The sequence below is a fragment of the Lutra lutra genome, chromosome 5, assembly GCF_902655055.1.
Source record: "Lutra lutra chromosome 5, mLutLut1.2, whole genome shotgun sequence".
Taxonomy (NCBI): domain Eukaryota; kingdom Metazoa; phylum Chordata; class Mammalia; order Carnivora; family Mustelidae; genus Lutra; species Lutra lutra.
In genome coordinates this window covers 82,683,232-82,703,523 of record NC_062282.1, presented here as the reverse complement: position 1 = coordinate 82,703,523, position 20,292 = coordinate 82,683,232, and the positions used below count along the sequence as shown (strand labels likewise).

Genomic DNA, 20,292 nt, shown 5'->3' with positions numbered 1-20,292 from the left:
CAATAACTTCACCCTCAGAATGCATTTATGGTATTATGGTTGCCAACAGCTCAGACCAACCAACACTCAGATTTAAGATTAGCTTAAACAGAATGGGTGCTTTTGACCCTCAGCAGTGTGTTTCAATATAACTAGTTCATATGTCTAACCAGTTATTGTGGTCACAGGGATACAATGTGCTGACTGGCTAGATGTAAATCACAAACCCACGTTTGTTGCTAGTGGAAAAGTGTTGCTAGTGAAAAAAGGACTTCAACCTAAAACACATGGACAAAGCTTTGGAGAGGGAGTGATATCCCAGAAGAAAATTGGTGTGTCAGTAAAATCCACGAATGTCCACCGCCCTGTGATAAATAAAACCTTCCAGATTTAAAATGACTGTCTTTTATACTGAAGTCCATGTACCAGCAAGATTCTGATATTTATGCTGAATTAGGCAAAACTCATATATTAAGCGTATACTTTAACGTAAGGCCTAGGGATTCAATGATGTAGAAGACATTTTCTCTGCCCAAATTAAACCTATAAAGTGAAGATTTGGCTTAGATAATTTCCTGTCTTCACACTACTACTGGTTCCAGATTTCCCACTGCAAAAATAACATGAAATACTTTGCAGGGATACATAGGCCGTATACTCCTAGTGCACACTGCAGGATAGAAATGTCATCAGTTTCTATGACAACCTATTTGGGTTCTGAGGGTATGTAGCATTATTCATACTATCAAATAGTAGATAGACTATTTTATAATACTCTATAACATTGACCCCACAGAGAGGAAAATATGGAAGAAATAACTAGAGGGACATTGAAGAAATGACAGTTTAAAATACCTACACTAACACCGTGAAAGTTTGGAAGCAGAGAAAAGTTTTTCTAAATGCTGACTTCTGTAACTTTCAACCATATGGATGGCTTCTAAATACCCCAAAAACTCATATAGTTACAAAATGTTTCTCTTTTTTTTTTTTTTTAAGATTTTATTTATTTATTTGACAGAGAGAGATCACAAGTAGACAGAAAGGCAGGCAGAGAGAGAGAGAGAGAGAGGGAAGCAGGCTCCCTGCTGAGCAGAGAGCCCCATGCGGGACTCGATCCCAGGACCCTGAGATCATGACCTGAGCCGAAGGCAGCGGCTTAACCCACTGAGCCACCCAGGCGCCCCCTTTTTTTTTTTTTTTAAGATTTTACCTAACACTGTGCCTGATTCTCAAAGAACAGTTGTTGAAATGAGTGGTAGATTACACAGCTGTCCTAAGAACTATGTCAAAGATTCAGTCATGAAAGCTGTTTACAAATATAAATATGGTATACTTTTGTGTAAAAACTCTTCTATGCTCATAAAGTGAAATAGAATCCAATGAGGCACAACCAATGTAAAAACTTAAAGTCACATGTGAAACTAAACTTAGGAATCTGGTTAAATTTTTTCATCTTACAAAAGGTGACACTGAAGACTAGAGAGTTCTAGAAATCAACACAACTTAATAATGGGAGAGATGGAACAGACCATAGACCTCCAGTTCGTTGAACTCTTTGGTAGTATTAAGCACATTTATGCCCCCGTCATTGGGAATATAAGGATGGATAAGAGAAGTAAGGATCTCATCCTCATAAAGCGTATGTTCTGGGAGAGAAGACAGAGAATAAACATGTAAAAAAGGAATCCCCCCCCCCCTCCCAAAAAAAGAAAGACAGACAGACAGACACACACACACACAAATAGAGCCTGACGCTATACAAAGCAGACAAGGAAGGTCTCTCCCAAGAGGGTGCATTTGACCTGAAGTTCAAGTGTCAGCCATGTGAAGATCTAGGGTGCAATAAAATAGGAAGACTGGAGCAATGGAATCAAAGAAAGAAAATGAGGCCAGTGGGAGTGTAAGAAGAACAAAGATAATTGTGTATGATGAGGCTAGAGCCATAGACAGGGGCTGTGGCACTTAGGGCTGGGAAGGCCAGGGTAAGCAGCATGGATTTATTCTAGGTGCAGTGGGAAGCTCTGAGACGGAGTAATGTGACTTGTGTATCTCTACCTCATAGGTTGTTTATTCACTGAAGTATAGATCTTGCTTTATTCTGACATCACTGTTGAACTAGTTAATGAACCAGGGTGAAGAACTTGTATTAATAGAGCAAATGAGCCAAGGATTCAAATAGGAAGGTTTTGTGTCTACACACAAATATGCTTGTGTGAAAATCAATTGTGAGAACAATTTGATGGGAGCCTAGGTGCTTAAACTACACACTGTGGTTAGGCCTTGCAAATTCCATCAGGTTATGGTATCCAAAAAAACTGTTCTGATGAGGATGTTCTCTGCCAGGGATGTGCAGAGCCAGTGATTGTTTACAAAGATTATTCAAATACCAGCCCTTCTGCTCTTGGCTTTATGTTTTATCCTAGCTAGTCAATGTGCAGAAGAAAAATGGTGAGAAAAAGCTGCTGAGATCTTAACAATGGCCCTAAACATATCTGGTCACTCAAGGCTCTAAATTTCCACTTTATATTAAACATGAATTCGTGAGTTTAAGTGATGAATTTCTAAATATATCCAAAGTGAAACTATTATCTGTCTTATCTTTTCTAATATTTTCAACCCAAAATTTGGTGGTGGAATGGGGGAAGAACATTAGCAGAAGTAGGATGAAAAGTTTAGAGACTCTGATAACCCTACAACATGCCATTTTCCCAACTGCTTTCCTTTGCCCCACCTTTTCCTATAAAGGCATGAACTTTACAGTGAAATGCCTATGCATTCCTTTCCTAGGCTTTGCCAAGGGATCCAAGTCCTAGCATTAAACATCAACCAAAAACACTGTTCTTACGACTTGCTTGAGATGGTCAAATAGTGATTACTGATAAGGAGTGGCTGGTCAGTTGGAAGTGGATCAGGAATAGGATTTCAGCCTCCAAATCCCAGACAATATCAAGTTTGAGAATGACCAATGAGTTACCCTGCCATATAGTTACATAGGGAGGACATAGGTGGCAGGTAAAGGAAAGCTCCTGGGAGAATTCTGTGTCAACTGGCACATCACGAGTTTAGCTGGAATTTCCCCTGCCTCACCCTGCTGCCTTCTTCTGTTTCTCATAGCTTTCACCCTCCATCACCATCAAACCTTTCTTGGCCCTCTACTGGTTGCTACTGAATGGGTGGTGTTGGCCCGGTTTTGTGAAACAGGTGCCTGCTTGATTATTTGCACCAATGTGATGTATGTGTTATCACGGAACGAGATGAACCATAACTAGGGCATCTGGGCCACAGGATAATAAGGAGGGGGAAGAAAATCTTGCCTTTTGACAGCTAGGGGAGAAAACTGTCACTTATAAGTGTAAATTCTTAGAACAGATCATTGAGGTAAGGCCTTCAAAAGATGCCCTACCATGGAGGTGATTTTTAAATCCTTTCCTTAGTTCAACTCATTAATAACTATATGACCTTTAAGGACTCCCCCTCCCCTTATTTTCATATTGTAACAAACTAATGTCCTTCAGTGACAACAGATTTGAGACAAAGTGAGGAACTAACCAACTGTGCCTCGTGATGGGAAAACATCAAGCACTGCCTGTGAGCCACAGCTCAGGGCTAGAACCTTTGTCCGAACTAAAACGCTCTGTGTTTAGTGCAAGTTTGTTTTATTAAGCTGAAATAGCTTTGAGAATGCTCAGGGTGCTTACTAGTTGTCAAGTAATTCTCACTGTAGTCAGGCACAAGGACTAGGATAGTCACATTGTTTGCTAATGCAAAAAAAATGCTTTTTTTGCAGGGTACTTACAATGTACTTCACCAGAATGAAACAGGGGTCAACAATTTTCCTACATGTTAGCAAATCTGCCCTGTAAACAGAATCAAGATCAGCTTTGTTTTTTATCTACTCCCTTGAACACTAAAATTAACTATGACTGCCAATGGGGCTTAGTACCACCAATAGCTTCAGACAAGCTACAGGGGAGAGATAAGACTCACAGCCTGAGCAGAGAACCCTATTGTCTTGGGTCTTTCCAGGCATCCTACTGGAGAACCCCACTGCTGCCTTCTGCCATCCCAATCAATAGTGTGAAAAACAGCTGTTCGCCAACAAAAGCCCAAAGAAGCCCGTATCACCAGGGAAGCACCTTCCTGTGGATGAGACACTTGCTAGAATGTGTGGCCCTGGAGTTGCAAGTTCACAGCTACCTGGTGAGCTGTGAAAAGTAGAACCTAAGTTCCCACCTTAGTAGGATGAGGCTTCTCATGTGTTACACAGAAAGGAAACTAAGACAGGGGTCCAAAGAAGTCTTCAGGCACAACGAAGGCTTATTTTGTGGAAATAGTTACCGGCAGGCCACCATCTCTACTGAGGACAGAACAAGAGGAATGAGGTTCATGCTGTGACACCAGGGATTAAGGTATCTTGGAAAGTAATTTTCTAAACATCACAGGGTCCTAGGAAAGTCTTTTTAGCTCACAATATTCTCACTGGCCTGAATTCACCCCACTCTCCAGCAAATCGAGCTCTTTAGGAAACTATGCTTAAACTTTCTGTTGATTTTCCCCTAATTTCCAGAGCACATTTTACAGAGAAATATATTAAAATAAAATGAGTTTTATTTAAAATGGAATATTAATGTTCAGAGGCAATTATAGTAAGATGGTTTAAAGTTTGGCCTTTGGAATTAGAAAAGTTGTAGGTTCAAAGTTGTAGGTTTTATTATTTTATATCCATGATCTTGGGCAAATCACTTAAGCTCAGTTTCCCAATGAGGAAAATAATAATGTTTCCCAATGAGGAAAATAATAATGTGTAAAGGGCTTAAGAGAGCATCTGTTACATAAAGTACTTAATAAATATTAATTAAGTATTATTATTACTATTACTATTCACTTCTGAACTCTACTCATGATACAAAGAAAAATCTGGCTTAATTTGTTCCTGACCAAGAATCGAAGCCAAATGCCTGAATTCCCTGACAGTTCTCTGTGTCCTTATCAGTTCTGTATCTGCTGAAGTGCAGAGCAGTTCAGCCATGAGAGTCTTCCTCCAACCATGTAGATGGGATCCAGGGACCAGGAAGACACTGCTACCTTTTTCTCTAGCACAAGTTTCCCCACAAACATGATGAGGATCAAGCAAACCTGTCACCTCTTTACTACAGTGAGATTCTTATAATACTCCCAACATGCAATGATGGCCAAATTCATTGCTCTGGTTTCTCAGCAAAGACTAAGGCCCATTGGTTTTGCCCATTCCATTTTCATCTATAATTATACATTTCTGCTTTTCTCTTTTTATAGCATGCCCACATCTGCCATCTCAAATGTATTATGGTTTTAGTATCCTTGTGACACAGATAGGAAAAGGAGCTACTATGTACAGATTACATTTGAGGGATATTCCCCATTATCAGAATATTTACCAACCAGATCATACAAAACTCCAAACTGACAAAAGTGGAGTATTCATTGAATATGAAGGACAGTCAGCCACTGTGGAAAAAGAGTGTGGGAAAAGACAGAATATAGCTATTAAAATGATGATTATAATACTGATATTAATTGATAGTTTATTGAATGTTTATTACTATTGGTGAGGTGAGGATCTTCTCCCCATGCTGTTTTATGTTTCCGTATCAGTCCATAGGGAATAGCATTTTTTTTCCTGTTTCCAATGGATGACAGGTTGTTATAAAAAAAATTTCTAGGGGCGCCTGGTTGGCTCGGTGGGTTGAGCCACTGCCTTCGGCTCGGGTCATGATCTCAGGGTCCTGGGATCGAGTCCCGCATCGGGCTCTCTGCTCAGCGGAGGGCCTGCTTCCCTCTCTCTCTCTCTCTGCCTGCCTCTCTGTCTACTTGTGATCTCTCTCTGTCAAATAAATAAATAAAATCTTAAAAAAAAAATTTCTAAACATTTTTTCTATGTTCCTCTCTTTTCCCAGAAAGAAGTGTTATTAAATGAATCCAGTAGATCCTGCGACATTTTTCAGACCCTGTTTTTAAGTGCTGGATCTGAGTGCCAGATATTGAAGATTGGACTCTACTCTGCCTTTCCAGGGTATATCCCATGCATAAGACACCAGAGGGATGCACAAGGCCTGCCACCCAGCCCTAGCCCCTTGTTTCTCATACTATTTGAGCTCAGTGCACATGCACGTGGTAGAGTAAGTGACCCCAAATTTGCCCTACCATGTTAGGATCAGGTGGGATATTAGGAAGTCTTATTTATCTTCATTTCCAAAACTATCAGTTATGCTTTGGTACTACTTACCAGAGAGCCCTTCATTGGGAGATTGGGGCAGGAAAGACTAAGCAGTATGTGTGGTAGGTGGGCTGAATAATGATCTCCCAAAAATGTCTATACCCTAATCCCCAGAATCTGCGAATATGTTGTCTTACACAATATATTATTTTCCTAGGGCTACCATAAGAAATTACCACATACCAGTACCTTAAAACAAGGGAAATTTATTCTCTCAAAGTTGTGGATGTGAGAAGTACAAACTCAAGGTGTCAGAAGGCAATTTCTTCTCAGAGGAAGACTGCTCTATGCCTCTCTTAGCTTCTGGTGGTGGCTGACAATTCACTCCTTGTCCCTCATTGAGTTCTGGACATGTCACTCCAATCTCTGCTTCTGTAGTCATATGATTCTCCCTGTATGCCACTTCTGTCTCTGCATCTTTGCATGGCATTCTCTTCTGTGTGTCTGTGTCCAAATTTCTCTTGTTGTATAAGGATACCAGTCATCGGATTAGGGTCCACTCTCACCCAGGATGACTTCACTTTAACTTGATCAGAAAGACCCTATTTCCAAATAAAGTCATATTCACTGGTAGTAGGGATTAGGACTTCAATGTATCTTTTTAAGGGACACAATTTAAGGGACACAATTTAATCCACATTACATGTAAAAAAGACTGCAAATGTGATTAAGGATCCTGAGATGGGGAAATTATCCAGCATGATCCACATATTCCCAATGGAATCAGAAGGGTCCTTATAAAAGGGAAATGGGGGGTCAGAGGTCAAAAAGGAGAAAGCTATTTGACTATAAACAAGACTGCCGTGGTGCAGCCATAAGCCAAGGAATACTAGCAGCCCCAAAAGATAGAGGAGACAAGGAACAAGCTCTCTTGAGGGATTATCTCATGAATTCTTCTAAACAACGTTTTGCAACAGGTACCCTTATTATTCCTTAAAAAAGGTGAGAAAAATGAGGTCAAGAAATAATAAATAACTTGTAGCTAGCAAGTAATGGAGTCAGAATTTAAACTCATATCATTTTGACTCCCAGACTTATATTCCTCACTATCAGTAAGGCATACTCTTACTCTATTCATCTGTAGTCAAACAGGTGACTTCACTGGACACAGGACATAGAACTTGGTCTACAAATGCTGCAAAAGTGCCACACTTGTCATTTGTCCTTATACAAGAGAAGAAGCCATGTTTAACCCACCACCTAAGGGGAGGTAGTGAACCAAAGGCCAAGTAAACATCTTCTTGCCACAAATGCTATTGTGAGGTAATCAATCAGTCCAGTAAATCTTCTTTTGAAGCCAATGAGAAGTCAGTAGTGCCAGTATCCAAATGGCAGAAGAAGAATAACAGTCTTGGGCACTGCATGCGCCAACAGATTCTGGCTTATAAACCGAACTGACCTTTCCTTCCAAAAACCGAAGACGAGAAAATCATCCTCTCTTTTCCATTTCTTTGGACTATTCCTACTCTGGAAGGTTGTCCAGTATAGACTGTAGTAAGCTCCATGAGGGCATTATGTCTGATGCTCACTTCTGCTATCAGGGCCTAGCAAAGTCCCAAGGAAATAGGTGCTCCACAAATATTAGGTAAATGAAGGGAATACGAATCAGCTATGCTTGGATCCATAGATCAGTGTTAATGTGAGTAATTCACTTCACCACACCTAGCTTAATACCATATCTGTGAGGCACAGATTTAAAATCTGGGCAGCAATGACTTTGTCTTATGGAGTGTTATAGAAATCAGCAAGATCTTCTGTACCTAAGTTATCTCTAATAAGTATGCATGACTGAGTTAATGGAAGAAGGGATGGATAAATGGCTGGTAAAGGTAAGGTGGATACATTTTTGTTGCCCCAAAGTGATGATAATATTGCAAACATACATCTGTCTGCAAAGTGCCCAGGAAGTTCTGCATCCTCCCACTTGTCAATGTTGCTGGACTCCAATGGCCACAGCTTCCCCAGGGGCCAACAGTTAGGCCATATTTACATGGAAACAAATTAAAAGTATGATTGGAATGATTTTATCTCCTTTTCACACTGATTTGTGTGTCTGTATTTGTGCATTGTGTGTGTGTTTTTGTGTGTTTCCGCCGAATATAAGAAGAAGTATAATCCCACATCATGGAAAATTAAAAAGACAATGCAAGCTTGGAGTAGTTCTCCTCTGGAAGGGTGCTCATTTCCTTTATTTCTTACCAACATTCTGTTAAGAATTTCTTTGTAAACCTCCATTACAAAAATCAATGTATAATACAAGAGTTTAAGTGAACCCAGCTTTAGTAGGAGTGCGAGTATGACATAGAAGTCAGAGCAGCAGTCAGAGCCTGGGCTATCACTAAACACCTTAGTGAAGGACAAAGGCATTTTGCATCTTTGAATTTCAGCTCCTTTAGCTTTAAAAGGAGGGATTCACACTTGACCTTCACCTTGGCTTACAACATTCCATGATACAGCCTCTACCTACCTTTCTAAACTTTGGCCAACCACTCTTCCCTTAACTCACTCTGCCCCAATCACATGAACTTTTTCTCTGTTCTCACACACAAAGCTTTCTCACAGCTCATGGCATTTGTACTTCTTGTTTCATCTGCCTGGAAATGCTCTTCCCTCAAAGTTTCCTATCACTGGCTCCCTCTCCTCCACCAGGTCTCAGCTCAAAATGATTCCATACAGGGAGGTCTTTTCCAATTTAAAGGTGATATGTAATTACTATCACATGATCTTGGTTTCTTCCTTCCACAGTATATATGGATATATAATACCCTCTTGATATTTGTTTTTTACTCTTTGCCTCCTCTCTTTAGATTATAAGGTACACATAGGTAGGAACCACTATCTCTGTCTTGCCCATCACTGAATCCTAACACCTAAAACAGTGCCTGGCATACAGACGGCATTGAATGAATAATATCTAAGTTTCCCTCCATAAGTAATATTTTCTACTATGTTAAAATCCACTGCTATTGGGGTGCCCGGGCGGCTCAGTTGTTAAGAATCAGCCTTAAGCTCAGGTTATGATCCCAGGGTCCTGGGATGGAGCCCCGCACCAGGCTCCCTACTCAGCCGGAAGCCTGCTTCTCCCTCTCCCACTCCCCTTGCTTGTGTTCCCTCTCTCTCGCTGCCTCTCTCTCTCTCTCTCTCCGTTAAATAAATAAAATATTAAAAAAAAAATCCACTGCTACTCATTCCACATCTCCTCCCCCAAAGATCTGTGACCAATAGTAAGAGAAGATAAACACACTGATGTCTTATAGGAAGGTTCATGTGGTAGGCAGTTCCCCATAGCTGTGCTCTGGACAAGAGGTTCTGATACAAGTACTATGTTTGGAACTCTACCTGATCAGATGTTAGAGAGTCCCAGGTGGCCACTTCCTTCCTCCATCTCAGGCTGTGGATCTCTTCCTTATTTCCAACCAGTAAGGGTATCACACCTATGAGTCACACATGGTGAGCATCTCTCAAGGAGGCCTATCTACTGCTCTTCCTTCTTTACTGCAAGGCTCTTGTCCCATCCAGTAGGCTCCCATACCCACAGGAATTCTATCTTGATTTATCCAAACTCCCTCTGCTGTTTGAAACAGAACTGACTCTTATTATAAGTCAAGGGTGAAAGGGCATCATGTAGAGAAAAAAAGGGCATCATGCAGAGAAAACAATCAATATATTTAGAAAGTAAAAATATTTAAAGTGAAGAGACACCAAGATCATAGTTGTGTTTATTTTATGGCTATGACATTATGGATGGGGGATGTGGGACCATAAGTTAAAGGCAAAGTGAAACAAAGTATTTGAATTCAAATTGACAGATTCTCAGAGGAAAAATTCTAGCGCCCAGAATTCCTTCGTTCTTTTCTCTGCTATCAGAGGTACAATCAATCTGAGATCTTTTCTCATATGGAGATTTAGAAAATATAGGACTGCAGTATGCATTTGGCACTAGAAGAGGGGTAGAGGATGAGAAAATGAGATGAGTTTAAGAATATCATAATAATTGTTGCTATATTCATGACAAACTCATTTCTATGTATGAAATGCTGTTTGTTCATCTGCCTTATCAATCAGGCTCATGAAGATTACAATAAGTGCATTTCACGGACTAGACTGGCTATTAATAAAATATACTTCAACATTTCAATAAGATTTCAAGAATGAGGAAAATCTTCGTAAATTTTCATATATATTCAATTGATTGCACCTCAACAAATGCACTCGTAAATTGATATGGCAGCCCCCCAAATGGTAAAACATAAACACTTCGTTCACTGAAAGCTGCTTCGATTTAGAAATGATCAGAGAGAACAAATTATAAAACCCAGAGAAGCCTAATTACTGTCTCTGGCTCTCTCTGCTTCTCCCTCAGTCTCTCTGTCTCTCTCTCTACATGTATAATGTTCAGAATTTGCGGTAATATTAGATTCTTAAAATTCCGGGGGGAAAATTTTCCAGTTAATGGTGAGCTGCTTATAACTCAAGGAATGGAGGAAATAGCAGTGACTTAGATATAACTTGGGGGCACAACATAATTTCATGTGAATCATCTTATATGTTAGATAACTCTGATAAATCCGTACATGTAGGTCATGAATGTTCCTAAGGCTCAATATGCACAGTGATGGTATCACTTTAATCTTCAGATTCCCCCAAGCACCAGGCATCTCGTTTCACACATAGGAGTTTAGTCAACATTTGCTTCAAGAGAATACAAATCAGCGCCCTGTTCCTCTGTATTAGCAAAATTGCTGTCATTCCTCTCTGGTACCTACATACAGTGGAGGTGCACACTGGAGATTTTAATTCACTGGCACCAATTGAGAATATCATATTTTACTTTTATAGCAAAGGTCTTAAAAAGTTATGGTATGTAGGCATAAATTCAAGGAACTGCAGAAATAAAACAACAAAAACATGGTTGGGGACGCCTGGGTGGCTCAGTGGGTTAAGCCTCTGCCTTCGGCTCGGGTCATGATCCCGGGGTCCTGGGATCGAGCCCCGCATTGGGCTCTCTGCTCAGTGGGGAGCCTGCTTCCTCCTCTCTCTCTCTGCCTGCCTCTCTGCCTACTGTGATCTCTCTCTCTCTGTCTGTCAAATAAATAAATAAAATCTTTAAAAAAAAAAAGAATTAAAAAAAAAACATGGTTGTTTGGATTGCCAACCTTTCCTAAATCTTGAAGAAATAAAAATATTCTGATAAAGTAGTACAAATAAACAGTTAAGGTAGGTAAATCCATATAGGAGTCTCTTTCCAGGATGAGTTTACATAAATGTGTACATAGCTGTGCATGTGTAATATAGTCAAGAGTATTTATACCAGGAGCTTATTTGTATTAACTACTCCAAACTTTTTATGGAAGGAGGAATTTCACAACTAGTCAAGCTTCAAAATTTGTGAATAAACTTAAAAACAACTTGGGCATATAAGATAACTAGTATTTTTAGAGCTCATGCTGGAAGGACTTAATGAGGAATTAGCCATGAAGTAAAGCAATTCCCACTTTCTCTTAACAACCTGCCATATACTCTGGCTATGTATATTAGCACAAGTTTATAATCATGGCAGACTGAAATAAATCAGACTGGACAAAAACATAAGAAGATTGAGGAAAAGCAGGATTTAATAAAACTGTTAAAGTATGTATACTAATAACAGATGCAGGCAGCTCTCCTTTTTACTACATAATATGTTATCACCATTTCACTGTAAGTATGAAAAATAGTAGTAAACACATTACTGAATATTTTGTATTGTATTTAAAACTATAAATTGGCAAAATACTTACTAACTATTAGAAAATACAAAGTGAGCAAAATACACTTGATTGGCTTTGCTCTAGAATTTCCATTGTTTACAAGCACAAAGTCAGTAAGTTCACCAGACAGGCCACTGGATTTGGGTATGAAGAATGCAAAATGATCAAATCCATGGTTTCATAGTTCAGCTATTTTGATTACTTGTTCACCAAACCAGTCCAACTGCATGGTAATGTACTATTGCTAGGGGGAAGGTTGGGATTTAAAGCCTCATGGGACATGTATTATACAAAATGTACATTTTATTTTTTGGGGTCATTTCAAAGGGAATCTGAGACATATTCTTCTTACTGGCCTGGGGAATGGGTTCTTCTTCATGGACCATTTGCCTATGTCTCCATCATTTCCAAAATAATACAAGATAAATATTTCTATAAAGTAAATCCAACAATGTTAAAAAAAAACAAATAAATAATAAAGTACTATACTTGACTGGAAGATGTTATAAGTCAGTTTACATCCCAGATATTGGAAAGCAGGCTAACTTTTCATTCATGCAGGGACACTGATTAACATGAAACCTATCTTGAGTCTGTTTGAAGGAGACAAAGTGATGCTTGGATTTTTTTTTTTATTCGCAATAAATATTAGGTTTGCGCAGAAAGCCTAATCTGAAGTTCAGAAACGACCAAATATATTATTTAGATAAGTTACCTATAAACAATCTCAGAAAACTTCTGTGTTTATCTCTTTTTTTTTTTAAGATTTTTTTTTTTTTTTTTTTTTTGACAGAGAGAGATCACAAGCAGGCAGAGAGGCAGGCAGAGAGAGAGGAGGAAGCAGGCTCCCTGCTGAGCAGAGAGCCCGATGCGGGGCTCGATCCCAGGACCCTGAGATCATGACCTGAGCCGAAGGCAGCGGCTTAACCCACTGAGCCACTCAGGCGCCCCTGTGCTTATCTCTTTAAATTGAGTATCTGACCCTCCATTATCAACTACACAGGAAAAGTATCGGTTAAGTTTTAATTTAGTCTACAAACAACTTCCTATATCCTTCCCAAATCAAGATTCAAATATGTCATCTGAATTTAACTATCTAAACACAATCATCATTGGGATGTAAATCATTAGTTTTGGCCAAGGACCTCAGGTGATAGCTATCAGACACCAAAATGAAGTACCAAACAAAAATTGTGTGTTTCCAAAATGGGTGGCCCAGGTGGGCTTTATGAATCTAGGGTTCCTCACTTACATCAAAGGAATAAAGATGTTGAGAACTAAAAAAGAAAGAGAGGACTTTTACAGTAATTTATTGGATAAAATTACTGCCCTGTGGCTACCTTCTTTCCTTAAAGGTAAGGGAGAGGTGAATCCTTCAAGGAGACTACCTGGAGAACTTGATAAATCCCTAGAGTTTGAGAGGCAAAGTGGATTGGGGTATGACTTCCCATTTCCTCCTCCTGCTCCCTTTCCCTGTCCTTCCCCTCTCCCACACCCAAGTTCTAGAGCAGGGTAGACAAAATTCCTCTACAAAGAGTCAGACTGAAAATATTTTAAGCTTTACAATCCATGTAGTTTCTTCCATGTTGTAGTGCAAAAGCAACCACAAACTATACATAAGTGAATGGGTGTGGCTGTGTTCTAGTAAAACTTTATTTTAAAAACAGCAGACCAGAGTTGGACCATGGGCCACAGTTTACCAGCGTCTTAACTAGAGGTTGGCAGATGTCTTGGGCAGCAGAGCCAGGAGAGTGGCTCAGTGTGCCCCTCAGAGAGTGGCAGCAGTGTGGTCAACCTACTTGACAGCAGATCTTAGGCAAAGATATTTGGGGGTTTCCCACGGTCCAGATTAGGACCATACTGGGAAGACAAAGCCAGCCTGGAACAGTTTGAATTGGGCCCAAAAGGGCTACCTGGGAGGGCATTAGAACTCTAACAGGGAAACTATTGTGGAGAGAAGTGCCAGAATGGAAGGATGCAAGTAAGAGGGTGTGTATGCAAGTAGGAGGGTGTGAGTGAGGAATAAAGAACCCTACTAGAGGTTACCCTAAAGCCAGCCCAGCTGGGGTGGAGAGAGGACCTAGCAATTGCACTGAGACCTATTTGCCCTTAAAGTGTCCATAAGATTTTATTGCCTCAGAATACCTCGAGGAGGCCTCCCCATGAGCTTTCTGCTCAAGGCAGGGAAGACATTCCTTCAGTGGATACCTTTTAAAGGAAGCTTGGAAAACAAAAATAAACTGGCATTTTGATTACATTTCTCAAGTTACCTGGTTCAATGTAACAGATACAGAAACATCCCCTCCCCAATGGTTATACGTGAGAAAAGAAATTGATAACTGGAACAACTATCTGGGTTATCAACTCAGTTACATAACACTCCCATGATTGCACCAATTCTCCACTGGCTGCTTCAGTTTAAGTCAGCTTCTCCCATGTTAGCAAGCACCAACATCACCTGGAGGGCTTTTTAAGACACAGATTGTTGGGTCCTACTCCCAAAGATTCTGATTCACTAGGACTGGGGTGGGACCATAAAATGTGCATTTCTAATAGGTTCCCAGGTGATACTGATGCTTCTGGTCCAGGACTGCACTCTGAGAAAGTGGTTTTACCCAAGCCTAGTTTCCAATTGTGACTTGTCATCTCAGGTACAGGACCTTCCAACATTAGTTGGACACACTATAATCCTTTAGTTGTTCACAGGGATCATTAGTCACTTTGGTTCAGTTTTCAGAGAACAGCTATGGCCTCAAAATTATTCATTTGTTTTGCCAACACCATCTATCTCTTCTGGTATCATGGGCAACTTTTCTCAAGGAACCTGGATTTTTTGGCTTTGACTTTCCTTTATTCACATATAACATGAAGGTAGTTGCCTGCCAATATCAAGCATTTTCCACAATGTCACCAATCCATCCAGGGCATGAAAGGAGTTTACTGACATATTGTCTGACATTGTCATGATCCATGAGTGGCAGAAAACAGACACCAGTGAGTAGGCAGATTTCCATCTGGCAAGAAGATGACTGTAATGAGCACCAATGTGAAATGACAGATAGTAGTAGAAACTAGAAAGTCGATGGGAAAACTAGTTTTCCTCATTTCACATCTGCACGACAGGGGGAGCTGCCAATCAAGGTCTCCAGAGAGAGAGGCTTATCTGGGTTCCCAACCACATGCAAAGCCATGTTCTCCTAAGTTTAAAAAAAAAGAAATCATGGGAAAAAAAAATAGAATCAGTCTGTTAGTGAGCTTTAAACAGGCGTGGGGCTGCGAAGCAAGCTGTCACAAGTCGGCACAGAGAACGCACAAAGTCAATGTGAGATGAAAGCTGCGTCTCCCAACAAAATAAAGCCAGCAGTTAACTCTTCCTGTCCTTGCTGCAGCCTCCAAGCCATTTAAACACCAGAACACAGGTTGCTAGGGAATGGGCCAGTGCTTTTAAATATACAACCTACTCTCTCCTAAAGCAGGGGTGGGTGAGTAAGAAATAGGCACGCAGGTAGCACGGAAGAACCAACCTGGCTTTCATATATACATATCTAAATATATCCAAATATATACATATTTTTATGTATATATATATATATATACACACACATATGCATATATAACTATATGTGTAAGTAAATATGTATGTATATGTATATATGTATATACTCACACACACATGCACACTGAATGGACACAGGAGACTAAGAACAGATATTTCTTTTTTTTTTTTTAAGATTTTATTTATTCATTGGAGAGAGAGAGAGACAGAGAAAGCATGAGCAGGGGGCAGGTAGAGGGAGAAGTCTCCCCACTGAGCAGGGAGCCTGACATGGGCTTGATCCTATGACCCCCAAGATCCTGACCTGAGCCTAATGCCGACATTTAACGGACTGAGCCACCCAGGCGCCCAAGAACAGATATTTCTTATGCTTGCTGCCTAGAATGAGCCGGAATGACACAGGAATATAAAAGCATCTCACATAGTCTTAGTATTTGCCTACAGAAACATACTAATCCACCACTACTCCAAAACACAAATTAAAGAATGTAAGAATTCAGACTTGCTCTATGTTTGGGAGTTCAACTGTAATTCTGTCTTGAAGGACATGTAGATGATAACAAATACAAGGAGACAACTGAAACAATTACAACAGTGCTTAATGGCACTCGTTAAAAAACCAGGATATTGATATATTTCACTAATGTTTCAAGAACAGTGCTCTGAATCAGAATGTAAAAACAAGTGCAACAAAGATAAGCTACAGTTCTACCAACAGAATTCAAAAGGGTCATTCATTAGAATTACCAACATATTTGTAAAAAATGGAAACTAATTAGTATATTTATGTGTAAGCACTATACCAGTCAGGACACTTTCTGCTTCAGTAACAAACAACCTCCAAATCTCAATGGTTCAGTACACAACAAAGGTATACTCTGCTTACACTACTACATCCAGTGTTGGTCAGCAGTGAGACTCTGTTAATCATTGTTATTCAGGGGCTTGCAGTGATGGAAACTCTACATGGATATGTGTTTCCACGCACATCAAAGGAGAAAGAGAGGAAACATAGAAACTCACACATCAGTTCTTAAACTTTCTGTCCAGAAATGACACAAGTTCTCAGTTTCATTGATCAAAGTTAAGATTTAAGAGCTCATACCTGAAAAAGAAATGAAGAATAAAATCCTACTGAATTCCCAGAGAAAGAAGAGGTAGAAATATTCAGCGAATAGCACCAATGACAACCACAATCACTCCCACTTCTTCCTGCAATAAAACTCCTCACCCATCTACCTGTTTCCACTGCAGGTCCATCTCTAACCTATTCACATAGCATCCAGGGACCATGAAGTTTTTTATTTGTTGTTTTTAAAGACAAATCTTCTGCCCTTATCAGTCTCATGTTTCAACACCTTTTTTTAATCCCATAGACCTACTTTTTTTTTCAATTTAATTTTTTTCAGCGTTCCAAAATTCATTGTTTAACACCTTTCAGTCACTTTGCATTGAACTTACAATGTGACTGAGTATCTTAACCATGAGTTTACAAGGCTTTACATGATCCAGTCCCTGGCTACACATATGACTTCCTCCTTCTACTCATTATGGATCCAGTAAAAGCACTTCCCGCTATCCACCTCATTCACAGCCACACTGGCCTTCTTTAAGTTTCCTGAATTTATGAAGCTTTGTCCATGTGCTATTCTCTCTGCTATTTTTTTGTGACCTGGCTTATTCCTACTCATTCCATCAACATCAGGCTTTCACTCACTATTGTATCTCCCTCACAGATTTTACTTTTTTCTTCATAGCATTTAAAATGTTTTTAATTATAAATTAGTAATTATGTAGTTATTTACATATTTATTTAATATCTCTTTCCCCTCTGTAAATTCCCCAACAGAAAGTATAATGTTTTCTTCACCTCTAGACACAGCACTTAGCATACTACCTGCTATAAGTAAGCACTCAACTATCACATGAATAAATGAATTAGATACACTTTTGCTGATGTCTAATAAAATCAACAAATCAGTTAAAACATGTGTAGCACAAAGCCCTAATCTGGAATTTAAAGTAAAAATCCAAAAGTTAGAATTAAACATGACTTTTTATCTTTGTCTACACTCCAGAATTTACACAGAAGATTCACATCCAGTCTGACAAATGATCCTTTGAATCCACAGTAGGTAGGTCAGTTAATGAAGTTACCATATTACAGCAACATACTAGAAGCTGAGAGTAATGAAGAGACCTGCCCAGAATCATACTGCTAGTATAAAAGGCAGAACCAGAGGTGAATTAAGGGACTTCTCAATGTACATCTGCTTCACTCTGCACGCACCACCCTGTCTCTCAATTCAAGAAGGTCAGCCTTGGAAGTATTCATGTGGGACAGTGCTAATGAAAGAAAAATTATTAATATAACACCTGGGCCAGATTCTATATAGATATGCAGAGAATGACCTTCAGTCTCACTAAACATTTCATAATTTGTGCCCAAAGGAACTGGTTGGGCAAAAGAAGAACTTCATCAAGGGTTCAGCTTTATAAATATGTCTCTCCTTGATATCTCTAAGGATTTAGATCATGCCAAGATATATTTCTAAAAAGTCTTTAAGAAATATCTTTGGTATTTGGTAGGGGTTACATATTAAGCTATAACCACATTTATTCAAGAAATATATTTTGAGTATTGACTATATGTCAGAGGCTGTGCACAATGCAATATACCAGGTTAGCTGGAATGGTCAAGGGGATAGGCCTATGTTTTAATGGGAGCAAAGATTACAGTAAAAGTGCAAGGTAGGCTGAGTGGAATCCCATTGGAGAAGACAGAGACAAGAAGTAACTGTTGGGAGTAGGGGTGGGAGGAGGCTAATAAAGGCACTGGCCACCTTGGAACAAGAAGAAGAAATAAGAAAGGAATGGGAAAAGGGAAAGGAGGATGAGAAATGTCACAACTGTATACCAGATGCAACAAATCAACCTGACCCTGGTTTGAGAAAAATACTGTTATAGCCTGTCTGAGTTCTTCTCATGATGTTTATTTAATGATGACTGAATTTTCAGCTACTGTACAATTAAGCTCCACTCCCTATTCCCAAGGACAGGACCTTCCAACACCAACTGGAGTTAGACCCTATTTCCCTCTTCTCTCCCAAGGATTCCAAATTCAACCTTCCCCTTTTTAGTTTGAACACATCACCATTTTCAGTGCCTACTACAGGGTGCCCCCAAGTGCATGCTTCTTCATGTTCTCAAAAAGAAATCTAAAATCACTGTTAGGTCGGCCTGAACCTGAGAAATAGAAATCCACCTGACTGGGCAGATAGCCATGATAACTTATATACACAGAAAAGGTGCTAAATAGATTGGCTATAATTCCATTCACATCCATATAAAAGAGCTGCATAAAATATTAAATGTGTATAGTCACTTGCTTCAGAGATAAATGATAAGACTCAATAGTCTGGACAAAAGAATTTTTTAAATATGAGATTAGGTAATGAATATCCTCAAGAGGCTCTGTAGAAGATAGTGCACATTCAGAGATAGTCTACAAGCTAGAATCCAATTTTAATTAGGTCATTGCTTCAGCAGTAACCAAGACCTTTGGAAGAAAGAGAAACTATTCTCTCTCACAAACAAGGAAAGGATCAAATCACTTCTGAACCTGAAACCTTCATAACCAACAGAAAGGGCAACCTGATACAACCAAAAGAATTTTTTATCAGCATACCTATACTTCACACTCTATACATACTTTTTACAATTCTCCTGTCTGTCCCTAACTTGATGATGTCTGCTTCTGGCTGTTGTTTACTTGCAATTACTTGCTCACAGAGCAGAATTGTCCATCTACCGTGCAACCCACTTAGTCTACTGCAACAGGAAACCCCAGAGGGAATCTGCCTATTGGGAAGGTGGAAAGGAAGTTACCCTCAGAGAGGTCCTCTATGACCACCATGTATGGAATACCTGCGTATGTCCATTATTGCCTACCAGTCTTTGAACTATCATTATTTCTCTCTATGGCATTTCTATCCTCCTATACTCATACACACACACACACAAACACACGTGCACGTGCGCACACACACACACACACATTTTTTTTAATCTATTATATCTACCAGAATGAAAATTTTATGAGAATGAGGTCTTTGTTTAGTTCATCAGTGGGGTTCTCTCTGTGTTGACCAGTGAACCCCAAACACAGTAGGTGTTCAACAATTATTTGTTGAATGAATAAATGTTTTTCCCCAGGTTGCCTCCCAGTATGGCTGGGAAGAAAAGTTAGTGTTACAGGCTAAATAAAAGTTTAGAAATAATTTCATTCTACTCTAAATTACAAAGGCTGAAGGACACCTGGGTGGCTCAGTTGGTTAAGTGGCTGCCTTCAGCTCAGGTCATGACCCCAGGGTCCCGGGATCCAGCCCTGCATTGGGCTCCCTACTCAGAGGGAAGCCTGCTTCTCCCTCTCACTCCCCTGCTTGTGTTCCTTCTCTCGCTGTGTCTCTCTCCCTGTCAAATAAATAAATAAAATCTTTATAAACAAACAAACAAACAAACAAATAAATAATGAAGGCTGGAAAATGTAAATTAAGACCTTTGCATGGTGTGCACAGACAGCTGAAACTGCATGAATTAAATCTCTGGGGTTAAAATAGAAACCGGCTCCTGCAGTAAGTGATGCCTCTTCTTATGGTATCCAACTCTCAAACAGTCTTAAAGTTGAGGATAAAAATCTCAAGAGCATGTATTAAATCCACGACAACATTCAGAGTGAATTAATGAAA

At 39.6% G+C, this 20,292-nt stretch overlaps 1 protein-coding gene and 1 long non-coding RNA gene across 5 annotated transcripts in view; one reads left to right on the top strand and one right to left on the bottom strand.

The window, feature by feature from the left end:
• The window catches only part of KCTD16 (potassium channel tetramerization domain containing 16), a 311,256-nt gene that overhangs the window by 72,752 nt on the left and 218,212 nt on the right, over positions 1–20,292 (bottom strand). The window lies entirely within an intron of this gene.
• On the top strand, positions 2,044–5,992 carry LOC125100867 (uncharacterized). Its single transcript, XR_007127682.1, has 3 exons — positions 2,044–2,125; positions 3,770–4,391; positions 5,919–5,992. It is a non-coding gene; the product is annotated as an uncharacterized LOC125100867 (long non-coding RNA).